This window comes from Cavia porcellus, unplaced genomic scaffold, assembly GCF_034190915.1.
Source record: "Cavia porcellus strain 051 isolate PalLab524CR breed Dunkin Hartley unplaced genomic scaffold, mCavPor4.1 scaffold_6, whole genome shotgun sequence".
Lineage (NCBI taxonomy): Eukaryota > Metazoa > Chordata > Mammalia > Rodentia > Caviidae > Cavia > Cavia porcellus.
Window position 1 is genome coordinate 48,053,935 of NW_026947489.1, and position 13,889 is coordinate 48,067,823.

Sequence of the window (13,889 nt, forward strand, 5' to 3'; positions counted from 1 at the left end):
CAGCACAATTCATAACAACTAAATCCTGAAAGTGGTCTATATGTCCATCAACAGATGAATGGATAAAGAAAAATATACACGATGGTGCCTACTTTGCCATAAAAAAAGGTTAAACTTGAGTCATTTGTAGGAAAGTGAGGGTCCAACTTGAAACCTTAACGGTTAAGTAAAATAAATCAGACACACAAGCCTAAATAACAAATTGTTTTTCTTGTATCAAATAATTCAAAGAGCAAAATAAAAGACAGAAAATAGGAAACAGAAATCTTTTGCAAATGGGAAGGGGACTAAGATACCGAAAGAAGGGGGAGGAAGGGAAGGAGAAGGGGAAATAAAAAGAATCAAATTGTGTTAAGTATAAATACCAACTCTCCACAGTGAATGTAATCATTATATACTGCAAACATGTACTAATTTTTTTTTTAAAGAAGTAAAGTTTTTGTGCTTGCTTCGGCAGCACATATACTAAAATTGGAACAATACAGAGAAGATTAGCATGGCCCCTGTGCAAGGATGACACGCAAATTTGTGAAGCCTTCCATATTTTTGACACATGATGAAATGAAGAAATATTTTGAAGGAAAGAAAGGGGCACTGAAGTATCTAGTGCTGATTCTGGAGTGTTATGATTAATCTTTGTTTAGAAAGATTTTAATCTAATAAGCTTTGTTAGGTCTCAACATAAATGAAGGTATGGATAAATGCGTACATGTCTAAGTGTATAGGATTGATAGCCATATTACTTAGTTTTTATTGGACAGTTCAATAGAACTGTTTGCAGTCTCCCTGGTTGAATTCCCATTTATATGTTCCACTTGTGTATCTTAAACAAAAGATTTGTGCAGGGACAATATGTATACATCAACTAGTGATTTATTACTGTACTTATTTTCTCTGAAAGTATGTACTATTTCTGCCCATTTTCTATTGTGTTTTGTCTTTCTTTAAATAAAAATACAAATTTTAAAGAAAAGAAGTAACGTTTTAGCTGGATGTAGTGGTTCACACTTTCAATCGCAGCACTCTTAGAAGCTGAGGCAGAAAGATTCCAAGTTTGAGCCCAGGCTAGGTAACTTTATAACTTAGCAAAGTCCTGTCTGAAAATTTTAAAACTTAACTAACCTAAATTAAACTAAAATGGGATAGGTTGTAGCTCAGTGCAAAAGCCCTAGATTCAATCCCCAGTACTAAGGGTAGGGGAAGAAAAGATTGAGTACTAAGTAAAAATAGATAGTAAGTGACTGATGACCAAAAGAGTAAAATAAAGAGAGTAGGGCTATCTACATCTGAAGGTAAACAGCAAGTAATCCAAGTCAGAGATATCTAAAAGGCTATGTTACATCTGAATCTGACTGTCAAATAATGAGGGGTAGAAACCTGTGATGTTCTAGGAAATTAAATCAGGATGAAAGTAGAATACAGAGATAGAAATTAAAGGAAGGTATTTTGGGTTCCATATTGGGAAGTATCTTTATTAATAGTAAAGATATTTAACAAAGGAATGAACTGCCTTACCATTAAGGATACCTGACTGAATGCATAATCATTCACCCAATGAATGCTATGAGAGAAACTTTGCATTATGTGAGAGGTGAAACCAAGTTCATTTGACACTAAATTCTGACCTGCTGTCTGAAACAATAGTTCCCATTTCTTCCTCCCTCTTCCCTTTGACAACCTTTACTCTATGTTCTTTTTTTTTTATTCTTTGCAGTGCCAGGGGATTAAACCCAGGGCCTCATGCATACCAAGCAAGTACTCTACCCCTCATCTACACCCCAAGCCTATTCTATCTTCTGTGTTCTACCTTCCTGTTCTATGTCACTCATAATGTGAGAAATCATGTAACATTTGCCTTTTTGTGCCTAGTTATTTTACTTACCACAACATTTTCAAAATTCATCCATGTTTCAGCATGTATCAGAATTCTATTCTTTTTTATGGCTAAATAATGTATCATTTGACATATATATTATATTTTGTTTATTCATCTATTGATGGCACAAGTTATTTCTACCTTTGGTTGTGAATAATACTACAGTGAATATTAGCCTACAAGTTCTGTTCAAGATCTGTTTTCAATTTTTTTGGAACTACTAAGACTAGACTTGTTGAGCTGAAGGGTAATTCTATGTTTAGCTTTTCAAGTAATTGTCAACATGTTTTTTACAGTAGTTGTATAATTTTACCAGCCATATATGAGGGTTTCAAGTTTTCCATATGCTCACTAACATTTACTTTCCTCTTTAAAAAAATTATAGTAATCTTGGGCTGGGGATTTAGCTCAGTGGTATAAGCACCTGCCTGGCAAGTGTGAGGTCGTAAGTTCGATCCCTGGTACCAAAAAGAAAAAAAAAATTATAGTAATTTTACTAAGTGTGAAATGCCAGCTCATTATGGTTTTTTATTTGTATGTTCCTAATGACTAAAGTATACACAGCTTTTATTCAGAAAGATGAAAAAATTTTGGCATAGATAGTGGTGATTATTATACAGAATATTGAACATATTTCAGGTCACTGAACTATACATTTATAAGTGATTAAAATAATAAAGATTAGGACTGGTTCACCATCTCTGCCCTAAGTCAATAAAAATTTACCAGTCAAGAGTCAATGTAGAAAAGAAAAAAAAAAAAAAAAAAAACCAAGATGCACATAAGTTACTCAAAAGAACAGGATTAAGAATTTGGACTCAGTCACTAAAGTAAGGGCATAAACTGCACTCTGTAAGCAAGAGGTCTGGAAGCTGCTGCCCCTGGAACTACCCATGAAGTACACACCCATGAAGCTGGCAACGAAGCCTGGAATGTCAGTTCCAATACTTCAGCTGCTTTTAAACACTCAGATCTCATAAGCATGTCAACCAGTTGAAAGAGAGCTTCTCTATTTTCTTTGTCTCCTCACTTTAGAAATGCATCTAACTTAGTCAGGATTCTAAGTTGAATCCTCGTTGGATATAAAGAGGTTTAGGAAAAGTGTTTATGTCTTTATTTTTAAGATGTTCAAATAAAAATGTGAATACTGAAGTGCATTTTATAATCAATAGCATTTATGACTACTTGCAATCTTCTATTTTAGAGACAGAAAAATAAATAATGGTGAATCTTAGAATAATGTCATCTTTACTAAGAAAAAATTTAGTTTTCCAACCTCTCCAAATAAAAACAAGATAGAAACAAGATAGTTCGTATTTTAGTATTATCTTCTAAAAGTTTTACACTTCGCATTTAATCTTCCCAGGATTTTTCAACATTATAAAGTAAAAGCATAAATCAACTTGCCCAAATTTTTCTAAAACTATTTATGTAAAAAGATATTTTCTAACTTTCAGCATATATCAAACTACTCCATTCTCTTCTTTCTTCGTAGGTCTTTCTTTCTCCTAGAATTTGGCCTGGCAGCTCTCTACCATGCGTTTGGCTATTCAATTCCTTAAGGTTTGTTTAATAACATTTCCAAGATTTTTGTTGTTTTCATTAAAAGGGTTCATCTTAACCCAGGCCACCATTACAGAAAACAGAAATTTATTTCCTCTTTTTAGAACTATTTTGTGACACCAGCTGCCGCCCGTGAGACCTGTTGCCACTGGCCAGGAGTCACTGGGTGCCCACTGGCTGCCCCTGTCCCTGCCACCGCAGCTGACCTGGAGGGGAGGCGGTGCAAAGTCTGCGGCTGCAGCCACTGCTGCCGCCTTCACTGTCACTGCAGCTGCACTCCAGCTGCTGCCACCCGGAGGGGAGGTGATGCAAAGTAATACAGTGGAGGCCACAGTGCTTGACTGAACCGGAGGGGAGGGACCACCATATGCTGTCCCTGTCTGCAACTCACTAGCACACTGCAGTGGGAAGGGTCATCTAGCCAGCGCACTTCAGAAGAATTGTAACCAACAAAGAAAGAAACTGGGGCCTCCTGGAAGAAGCAAAAAAGACGGGAAGAAGAAGCAATAACAAAAAGTCCCCAGGTCCCAACCCTGAGAACATTGACCCAGGACAGGTAAATACAAAGGAGAATGAGAACAGCAAACATGCAATATCAGACACACCAGTGGACATAAAGAGATATATTCGAAGGGGCTGGGGATTTAGCTCAGCAGCATAAGCGCCTGCCTTGCAAGCAGGCAGTTGTGAGTTCGATCCCTGGTACCGATAAAAAGGAAAAAGACCAAAAAATAAATAAATAAATAAAAATTTAAGAAAAGAGATATATTCGAGACCTCATAGACAAGTTCAAAAGTGAAATATTTAGTCAAATAAAGCAGATATAAGAAAATTAATAAAAGAGATACTAAGCACCCCTCAAGCAGACACAGATGGAAGAAGGGAGGAACTCAAAGGAGAGAACCATTTGATGAAGAATATAAAAAAATATACAATACATGAAGCAGATTCAAAGAGATCACCAGGAAATTAAAACTCTATGGAAAGATGGCAAATCAGCTTGAAAAAAACTAAGGATAGATTATCCAAACTGGAGGACAATTTTGCAATGTGGGAGTATGAAAGGGAAAACTTTTTAAAAATAACAAGGAAACAAGCAGTAACAATACAAAGGCTAGAAGATGACAAAAGGATCTATAATTTGAGAATAAAGAACATGAGTGAAGAAGCTGGGGTACAAACAAAGGAACTACAAAGTTTATTCACAGAAATAATTAGGGAAAACTTCCCAAACATAGGAAAAGGAAATGATATTCTGATATATGAAGCATACAGAACTCCAGCCACCTACAACCAAAACAGAGCTACACCCAGGCATATAATAAAAAATCAAGATCCCAGAAATTCAATATAAGAACAAAATACTAAAAGCTGTTAGAGACAAGAAACAGATAACCTACAGAGGAAGGCCCATCAGAATAACAGCAGACTTCTTGACACAAACCATCAAGTCAAGAGCCTGGAGTGAAATATTCCAAGCCCTGAAAGCAAATAACCTCCAGCCCAGATTGATATACCCTGCTAAACTGTCTCTAGAAACTAATGTAGAAACAAGATACTTCCAAGACAAAGAGGAACTCGGGAAATTCACAACCACCAATCCAGGTCTACAGAAAATACTGCAGGGCATTCGAGAGAGAGAGAAAAATACTAGGATTCCAGGAACAGTAGCAGAGAGGCCTCAATGAATGGAGTAGAAAACAGAATGAAGAAGATAAGCAAACAACTGATGGCAAACAAGACCATAACAGAAATGAGGCAGAGAAGATTTTATTCAAAACTGATATGACTGATAGTATCAAGTCTGAGAGTATAGGCAACTACACTGAAGATGACAAGACTCTACAATACACATTCTGGCTTGATAACTGCCAGGTTTTGAAGTTCTATACTATATACAAAGTTGTGTTTTTATTAATACTGTTATGTACTGATATATTCAATTATACTATGTCTGATGATATAATTCTATGGAGATAGCAAGAGACAACACAGGAACTATGGTAGATCTCTTTGTACAATGGTCTTATATGGTTTTTTTTCGTTTCATGTGTTTATAGGAATGTTTTGTTTTGCCATGCTTTGTTTTGTTTCTCCCTCTAATATAGAAAGGATAGAAATACATGTTAAGACTCATGCATGTGTAGAATCTATAAACAGTTTATGAGAACTGAACATATGACACATGGTGAAATGAACAGATACTTTGAAGAAAAAGAGACACTAAAATACCCAGTGCTGATCCTGGAGTGTCATAATGTGAAACCCAGCAATAGTATTATTCTTTGTTCAGAGTGATATTAGCCTGCTTGGGTTTATTCAATGTCAATATAGTTGAAGATATGAATAACTGCATATATGTTTAAGTGTATAGGATTGATAACCATATTTCTAAGTTTTTGTTGGATAGTTGAACAGAACTGGTTGCAATCTCACTGTTTGAATCCTCACTTTATATACTCTACTTTGGTATCTTGAATAACTATTTGTAAGAAGATAATCTGTAATCATCAACTAGTGATTTCTTAATGTTTTTCTTTGAAATTATGTATTATTTCTACCCCTTTTCTGTTTTGTTTAGTCTTTCTTTAAATTAAATTTTTAAAAAAGGCACTACAGTACCCAGAGCTGATCACAGAGTGTCATGATGTGAAATCCAGCAATACTATTATTCTTTGTACAGAATGATTTTAACCTGCTTTAGTTTGTTTAATCTAAACATAAATGAGGATATGGATAACTGCATGTATGTTTAAGTGTATAGGATTGAAAACCATGTTACTAAGTTTTTGTTGGACAGTTGAACAGAACTGTTTGCAGTCTTGTTTGAATTCCCACTTTACATATTCCACTCTTGTACCTTGAACAACTATTTGTAAAACGACAATATGTAAACATCAACTTGTGATTTCTTGCTGTTTATTTTTTTCTCTGAATGTATATATTATTTCTACCTATTTTCTGTTTTGCTTAGTCTTTCTTTAAATAAAATTTTTTAAAAAAGAACTATTTTGCAACATTACCTATACTACCCTAAATGAAAATTAAGAGAACTGCCTAAGTACAAGTTTAGAAACCAACTACTACTGCCAACTACTACTAATACCAACTACTACTAGTAATTCTCTCTACCAAGTACATGAAAAAAATATGAACTATAATAAAATATTTCAAAGTATATAGGCAACTATAATAAACAACATAATGAGAGTTATCTCCATCTATACTATACACAGAATCACTGTGACTCTGACAGTTGGAAGTTTAGCCTACAGGGAAGAGTATGTGAATCACAAATGCTGTCATGTTGTCATCAATTACACACTGTTCTAAAGTGGTAAGTTCTCCATAAAGTTATAAACAAAAATTCTGATAGTCCTCTAATATACGTAACTGAATTCCTGAAAATGTTAGTATACAAATGTATTATGAACTTCTTGTACATGAAAGAGTTGATTTTTTTTCTTTCTTTCTTTCTTTTTTTTTGAGGTAAGTTCCTGATATGCAGTTCAGGGTACCTTGAACTCATTTTGTAGCATAGATGGGCCTCGAACTCACGGTAATACTCCCGCCTCAGTTGTCCAAGTGCTGGGATTACAGACATGTGACACCACACTCAACAAGAGATAATCTCTAAACTTAGATCATTATGATTTTTTTTTTTACCTACACCATCAAAATCTAGGATGTCATTTGAAGTGATATAGCACCTTGAAACAGTTCTTAAATGTACAGACTGTTTTGAATGTGATGGGTTGACTTTCTGTGGTCTTTGCTCACCATATGTTAATAATGTCTCTTCCCCTATCTTTGTAATAACCAAAACACTTTCAAGGATTTCACCCCACTGCATATAACAGAAGTGCAAATTTTCTCAGTGTATCATTCTTTTCCATAATTCAGTCCCATCTATTTTTATTTTAAAGAGAATAAAACCTAACAATAAAACAGAATAAGGCCAATCAAAACAAAACAGTGAAGTGGTACAGAACTTCAAAACAGGATAAGAAGAAATCTACAATGGCTACCACAATATCTCTTGTTATCTTCAAAATAGTTGCCCACACCATCAGATATAGTAAAATCAAATAAAACAAAATAGGATAAAATCAATCAAAACAGGACACTTAATAGAACTATAAATTGGAACAAAACAGTGCAAAACATTGAATTTCAAAAATAAGACAGAAGGAAATCCCCCATATTTGCTATAGTGCGTTCTGTTATCCTCCTAATAGATGCTCAGGCTACCAGCCTTAGGCTTGCAAAGTCAAACAATAAAAACATTTAGTTGCTTCTGTAACTCGGTTACTATCAACTCAGCCTGTCCTATGAATCTGCTGGTTGCTTATGGGAGGTGAGGAGGTGCTTCTTGTTTCTCAGCCTGAGTTCCGGTTGGCTCACAGGAAGGGCCAATTAGCTTGTCTCTCCTCCCTGTGCCCAGTACGGTTTGTATGGCTCCTGGGAGGGGCAAAGTAGCTTCTAGTTGTATTCCTCCCAGTCTCAGCATGGTTTCTGCTGACTCATGGGAAGGGCAACCTGGCTTGTCTCTGTCCCATCTACTTCAGTCAAATTTTGTATCATAAAATTTGCAACTATAATCAATTATTTTATTCTTTAACCCAAAGTACCATACATATTTCCAATTCTAATTCTTTGTAGGTTCTATTTCCACTGCCTTTTACAATTTCATTGCCTTTTCCCTTCCGCTATCTGCCTAGTTAAACTACGTTATGTCGTCTTTAATAGTCCATAGATAATCTTCCATTTCTGAACTACTGCATCACCTACTTTGGTTCTTACTCAGATACTGCTGTGTACATGCCTTCTCTTCTCAGTTAAGAGTGTTATTTTAGCTGGATGTAGCAGCATTTGCTTAATAATCGCAGAACCCTGGGAGGCTGGGGCAGGAGACTGTCAAGTTCAAACACTGGACAACTTAGCAAAGATCCTGTCTCAAATTAAAAAATAAAAAAAGGGCTTGTGATATAGCTCAGTGTGAGTACCCTGGATTCAATTGTCAAAAAATGTTATCTCTCGGGCTAGGGATATAGCTCAGTGGTATAGACTCAGGTCAAATCCACAGCATCACACACAAAATTACTTTTGAAAGCTCCATTCTGCACTGAAATCTGAAGTAAAACTTACATAAAATACATGTGGTAGAACGGCTTTGGTTGAAACACAAAGTGGTGTTCTCATTCTCACAAACCAAAGCCTCGCCTATAAATTCCTTCCTTAGCACAAGCCAGCCCCTACTTAAACCAGTATTGGTGAACCTATGGCACTGAGTGCTGCAGCAGCTGTTAATTATCATTGAAAGTTCTAAAAAGTTTGCCATCACTGCCTTAAACAACTGCAATAACCTTGTAACACTCAACTTTCCAGTCCTAAAGGGGAAGAAAACCTCTAATGTTACAGGACTGGGAACTCAGTTCTGCTGAAATCAATACAGTTTTGAAAATAAACTGAAAAGCTGTGGTTAAAGAGAATTTAAATGAGTGCCACATTCCAGGTGAGTTGATAACAACCTGGACTAATACAGAAAACAAATTCAGTTATTTACCTAGCAGTATACGATACCATTGTTAAAGACAAAATACAAATCCCACAGAACTTTAAAAGGCTTTAGAAGCTGGGTGAGGTGGAAGCTGCCCAGAGTCCCAACTACTCCAGAGGCTGAGGTAGGAGAATCACTTGAATCTAGTTTATGGCCAGCCTCAGCAACACTGGAAGACCCTTTTCTTGTAAATAAACAAACATATACACATAAATATATAAATAGTTAAGTTTAGAATTGCACTGATCAAGGGAGACACTAGCAACATGACATTATTTAACATTTTGTAGTTGTTGTTTTAGTTTTTGGTTTTTTTGAGATTCAGCTTTGCTATGCAGTTCAGGCTGGCCTTGAACTCACTATGTAGCCCAGGGTGGCAATCCTCCTCCCTCAGCCTCCCAACTGTTGGAATTACAGGTGTGTACCACCATGCCTGGCTCTGATACCATTTAATTTTAAATAGAAATAAAATTCAAAATTTAGTTCTTCAGTCCTACTGTGTAAATTGTGAGTGTACAACAGCTGCATACATATAGCTACTGTCTACTACCTAAGACAGCACAGAACATTTTTATCATCACAGAAAGTCTAACTCAATAGTGTTGATAGCTGAAACCAACAAAAAAAACTACAATACAATGTAGCGAATAAAAGAGATACAGGTAAACTCCGGGATGTGATAAAATCAGAGGCCACCTAGCTAAATCTTAAAGAGATTAAAGAAGGCTTCCCACAATAAATGGTAGGCAAAGTAAGTATGGAAGGAAAGTTTGGAAGTTTGAGGAGTGAGAACAAGGGCCGGCAATATGAAAAGAATGAGCAAAGACAAGACAAGTCAGACTGGAAAGCATTTAAAAGAAAACAGCATAGCAACTGGTTCACTGTACAGTATGAAAGTCAGACTGCAGTGATGGGGATGCTATTTTGCAAAACAATAAATATTCAATACGGAAAGAATGAGGAAAAAAAATTTTTTGGTACTGGGAATTGAATTCAGCACCAGACAGACACCAGACACCAGCTTGCCAGACAGAGAAGAAAACTTTTTAAAAAATCAGTTACCAGATCTTTCCAAACTTAGCTTAAATTTATAGCAAGATGATGCCAGATACTACAGTAAGTAATAATTCATGTTCTATTTTCCAATGATACTATGTTTGTGTCAAAATGTGAATGACTTATACTATGTGTCTAAACTGCCTTTACAAGTTACATTTAACTCTGTGCAAAAGACCCACACCAAAGGGGCTGGGGATTTAGTTCAGTGGCGTAAGGGCTTGTCTTATAAGCATGTGGTCATGAGTTCAATTCCCAGTATCAAAATGAATAAATAAATAAAAATAAAAAATAAAAACACATCAAACAGATCCATACCAAAAAGGCAGGGGACTCACAGTGCTGCCCAGAGAGCTCATTTTGTCATCAACTGTACTGTTTGTCCCTACTCCACTCTCAAATGCAGCTAAACAACTTTTGTACGTTCATTTTTCTCTGTAAGACACCATAAATCCTTGTAGTTCAGCACTCCCCAGGTTCATACCCCAGCTTTGCAAAATACAAAAAAACAAAAAACCACATCACACTATATTCCCAACATTCATTTGAGGCCAATAACTTCCTACTTCGTCAGAAAAAAATGATGCAATTGGAAGGGACTAGAACGAGACTCTACCATCCAGATCTACTGATTTAGCATCATTTCTTATCACACATTCTGCTTTTTTCCTATTATTATAAAGTATTCTACTGAAAATTACTCTTTCTACTTGTATGCAAAGTCATTTTTCCTCTTGTCTCTGCAAAGTGTTCTTAAGCAATTCTTTTTTCCTTTTTGAAACAGGGTCTTGTTATGCAGTTCCAGCTGGCCTTGAACTCACTTTGTAGCCAGGCTGGTCTCAAACTCACAATGATCCTCCTGCCTCAGCCTCTCAAATGCTAGGATTACAGGCATGCCCCACCATGCCCGGCTTTGCTTAAGCAATTCTTATCCCAAAATCACTGTTTTTCCTCTGATGGCTCATTCCTAGTATTATACGCCCTTAAATTTTTCATCATTAAATAAAAATTTTTGACCCTACTTCCTTCATTTGCCATGGTTCCATTTCTGTGTTCCCCCCAAACAAGAACAAAAACAAACCCTAAGGCAGATTAACCTATAAAATGAAAAATTATTTGACTCACAATTCTGGGGGCTGGATGATCCAAACAGCATGGTACCGGAGGACTGTCAGGGCCACTGGTTGTGGTTCAACATGGCAGAAAAGCAGGAAGGGAAGTAGCTGCATACAGAGAGGCCAAGGCATAGTGGTAGCCTCCTTTATAAAAACCCACACTCTCTCTTTTCTCTTTCTTTCTTTCCTTTCTTTTTAAACAACACTGAGCCACAATTCTGGGCCAAGGCCCCAGCTCTTCAAAGGTTCCACCACCTCAATACTACCACACTGGAGACCAACCACAAGAACCTGCAAGGGACAAACCACACCCAAACCACAGCACTCACAATTTTTGTTTCCCCTTTCCTCCTAAAATCATTCCAATCAAAAAGTTTTCCTGCACTTGGTGTGATTACACAGGCCTGTTATTCCGGCACTTGTAAGGCCAACTTGGACTACAAAGACCAGTTCAAGGCCATCCTGCACTACACAGTGAGACCTTCCTTAAAACAAAACATAACAAAACCATTCTAAAGTCTTCCTGAGCCCCCCACCTCAATGCTTTATTCTTGTGCAGATCATCAGCAAATTTTGTTAATTCTGATAATTTCTGAATTTTTACCTTAATTGGTTTAATAGGAACATTTGATACAACTGACCACTCTTAGTAAACTTTCTTCATTTGATCTGACCTCACTGGTTGTTCTTCCTCAGGTTTTCCTCCTTACACCAACTGCGGATCTCTTCCTTTTCCTTTTTACACTCATTATTCCTTAAGAAGCACACATCATCGGTCAGTCTCCCACCTTTAAATACCATCTAAATGTCCAAATTTAGGGTTGGCTAACTGCTATAATACCCACAAGGCATTAAAGACTCAAGCACAATGAAGTTTATTGATTTTCTCAGTAACCGAGGCTGATGACAATCTATCAGTTAAAACATGTGGCTTTCAAAGTACCCTAGAAATCATTTCAGCTCTCAGAAAGAGAAAACAAGATAGAGAATATTTGTGTGGGCCAGGCCTAGAAGTGGTTTACATCATTTGTACTCCTCTTCTACTGGCCAGAATTCAATCATAGAACCACATCTAACTGCAAGGGGAAAACGCTGCCTATCTGTACACCACAAGGAAAATGATAAACAGATACAGTGAATGATCTGCCACAGACCCTAGAGGCCTATATTCAATCACTGACTCAACATCTTACATAGCTAATACAGATTTCAAATTTGGCATGTCCTAAATTGAATTCCAGATCTGTGCCTTCTTCCTCCTTGACACCTTTTTCTTGCACACCTCACATTCAATCCATCAAACATCCTACTGGATCTATATTCAAAACATACAAAATCTGACAACTTCTTAATATTTGTATTACCACCACTGTGACCAAGGGTTTCCTCACTTGTGCTCCTGCTTATACTTTGCCCCTTTACATTGTACTGTCTACTTAGCAACCAAAGCACTTCTGTTAAAATGTAAGATCAGCTCTGGTTACTCAAACCCTGAATTGCTTCCCTTTTTGTTTAGTGCAAAGGTTAAAGTTCTTACAGTGGTCCTTGGCCATACCTTCCCTCCAGAATTTCATTTCCAATTTATCTTTCTGCTTTTGAGTTACTCCAGCAACTTTGGCCTCTTGTTTCTTAAACAAGTGAGGTATACTCTTGGCACAGAACCTTTGAACTACTTCCTTCTGCGTGCTGTTTTTTGACCTCCTAGAGCTTTGTTCAAATACTACCTTCCCAAATGAGGCCTACCTTTATCTCCCTATTTTAAATTGCAACTTTCCTTCCCTAGCCCTACCCTGCTTTATTTTCGTATTTTCATAGTACTTAATGCCTTCAAACGTATTACTATATAAATTTTCCTTTTTGTGTGCCTATGGTTTGTGTGTCTCCCCAACCCCAACACACCACCACCACCAGAATATAGCTGAATATTATTTTCAAACATACTCTTAGCAGACTAGTGGCACTTGTCTGTAATCCCAATTATTCAGGAGGCTGAAGCAGGAGAACTGCAAGTTAAAGCCCAGTCTGGGCAAGTGAAGGAGTTCCTATCTCAAAAAAAAGAGGTGGGGATGGTGGAGTGAGGAGAGGGGATAGAGGAGTTGTAAGATGTCATGGTCCATGCATAATTCTCAGGTTTCATCTCTAGCAGCACACCAAACCAAACCAAACCAAACATCCTTAAACATTCATATTACTACCTGGTACACACCTGACACTCATATTTATTGAATATGTAGATACCTGCAACTGTATGAAATGGCTATGCAAAAATCACCAATGTAGTTTTGAATTTATGACAACGTAAAGGGCTTTTAAAACACCAAAATGCAAGCCAAACGCAGTGACACACACCTGTAATCTCAGCACTCAGGAACTGAGGCAGACATATTGCCAGAAGTTTGAGGCCAGCCTGAGCTACATGGTGAGATCAAGGCCAGCCTACACTACAAAGTGAGGTCCAATCTTGAAAAAACAAAACCAAAGACAAACAAACAAAGAAGCCAAAATGCAAATCATAATCTTTATCATTTTCCCAATAAAGTCATGAGACAATCTTCCTATTATCATACTAAGGTGTTACTTCATTCCTATGAGTAGCTTATAAGAATTCATCAATACACACCACTTCATGTTTCTTTAATTCAATTAGGGAAGATTGAGGATAAAACTCAGTGATAAAAGAATTTGTATTCAAAAGAGCTGTGTGGTTTAACGACAATGT

The 13,889-nt window shown here is 36.7% G+C and overlaps 1 protein-coding gene and 1 non-coding gene across 15 annotated transcripts in view; one reads left to right on the plus strand and one right to left on the minus strand.

The window, feature by feature from the left end:
* Braf (B-Raf proto-oncogene, serine/threonine kinase) overlaps nucleotides 1-13,889 on the minus strand; it is a 199,865-nt gene that overhangs the window by 157,596 nt on the left and 28,380 nt on the right. The gene's annotated exons all lie outside the window — the stretch shown is intronic.
* Nucleotides 442-548, plus strand: LOC111758523 (U6 spliceosomal RNA). Its single transcript, XR_002792701.1, has one exon. It is a non-coding gene; the product is annotated as a U6 spliceosomal RNA (small nuclear RNA).